Source organism: Sinocyclocheilus grahami, unplaced genomic scaffold (genome assembly GCF_001515645.1).
Source record: "Sinocyclocheilus grahami isolate Dianchi unplaced genomic scaffold, SAMN03320097.WGS_v1.1 scaffold602.1, whole genome shotgun sequence".
Taxonomy (NCBI): Eukaryota; Metazoa; Chordata; class Actinopteri; order Cypriniformes; family Cyprinidae; genus Sinocyclocheilus; species Sinocyclocheilus grahami.
Window position 1 is genome coordinate 18,314 of NW_015505781.1, and position 2,136 is coordinate 20,449.

The window sequence follows — 2,136 nt, forward strand, 5'->3', positions numbered from 1 at the left end:
GAATGGATGACCAATAATTTTCTCCTATTAAATTCGGATAAGACAGAGATATTACTTATTGGACCAAAAGACAGTACGCCGAATCTCGTGGATTACAATTTGCAACTAGACGGATGCACGGTTACTTCCTCTACAGTCAAAAATCTGGGTGTTATATTAGATAGCAACTTGTCTTTTGAAAATCATATTTCCCATGTTACAAAAACGGCATTCTTCCATCTTAGAAACATTGCCAGGTTACGAAACATGATACCTGTTTCTGATGCAGAAAAGCTAGTTCATGCATTCATGACCTCTAGACTGGACTATTGTAATGCACTGCTAGGTGGTTGTCCTGCATCTTCAATAAACATGCTACAGGTAGTCCAGGTCAAGAAAATATGATCCTATTACCCCAATTTTACAGTCTCTGCACTGGCTACCTATTAAGTTCCGTATCAGTTACAAAATATTATTACTTACCTACAAGGCCCTTAATGGTTTAGCTCCTGTGTACCTAACTAGTCTTCTACCACGCTACAATCCATCACGCTCCCTAAGGTCGCAAAACTCTGGACTTTTGGTAGTACCGAGGATAGCAAAGTCCACTAAAGGAGGTAGAGCTTTTTCGCATTTGGCTCCCAAACTCTGGAATAGCCTTCCTGATAACATTCGGGGTTCAGACACACTCTCTCTGTTTAAATCTAGATTAAAGACACATCTCTTTGGCCAAGCATTCAAATAATACATCTCATAATCTTGTACAGCAGTTATATCTGATCAAATGCACATTGTTATTCTTTAGTTTGGGTTAAACAAATAAATTTTGCTTGGTTGGAACAGCAGCTACGCTAATTATGTCTCTATTTGTTTCTCTGTTTCTGTAACTAGGATTTACACAAGCTTCAGTCTGGATCCAGAACACCTGAGAAGAGATGATGCCCACCCCTCAGATGATGCCAACCCTGAAACAACATACAGAACTCCCACATTTTGCTACAAGTTTGATTGCATCATATAATAATTGCTGTTAATAGTGTTCATCGTCTGTGATTACACCTTTAATTGATTTTCCGTACATTTCTGCCATATGTAGCCTACATTAACTGACAGTCACCTCTGGTAGGCTACTACTAAATATACTGTAGAAACTTAATTTTCTGTAAAGTTGCTTTGCAATGATTTGTATCGTGAAAAGCGCTATACAAATAAACTTGAATTGAATTTAATTGAATAATATAAACTTACTTTATATAGTAATACAAATAGTACAAAATAGGGCAAATTGATTTTCTCTAGCAATGCATATTAACAGAACATATAAATTAAATACTGTAGATACTCAAAAAAAGAGATAAACTCCAAAAAACCAAACAAATCATACATTTTTTTTGTGATTTTTTAATATATTTATATGTAAATAATTCTAAAATTTGTGCAAAAAATACGCAGCTAAACATGATATTTGTTATATAAAAATCTCAAAAAATGAATATCATTTGATATCCTAGTGAACATAAAAACACACACATATGTATGGTTTTAATTGCTGAAAACTGCAAAGATGTTCAAGAAGTCTGAAGTGGGATAGGTTTCTGATCTTCCACCATTAAACAGCAATAGATTATTCAAGTGATTTTTGTCTACATTTAAAACACCATTTCACCTTTTGATTTTCATGTTCACCTTTTTTACTTGTTTACAACTTCTCACACTCATCTCACTTTACTGTTTACTGTGCATACTACATTTATACTATATACTATTATGGCATATAAACCTAACAATAAGGTCACTTAGTCAATCTACTGTACACAAAGCTGATCAGTTTTCAATCTAAATGTATCCATCATAATATAACAAAGTCTACCATAAAAACCCAAACATTCACACCCATCTGCGACCATGGCAACAAAACAAACACAACTAGTGAAGGGAACAGCTGCGAGAGTTCTTTGAGCTATTGACATGCAGAGGCCAGTTGCTTCATCTTGTTTTGCAGCATGGCTGTGGATAAGAAGGAGGGAACTTGATAGTATGAGATTTCTCAAGCTAGCTGAGGTCCCTGAGTTCACGACTCCCAGGATAGACTGCATAACTTTGGGCTTGTCCACACTTCAACTATAGGGGGGCAAAGGTTCAAGTCCCTGACTGTTA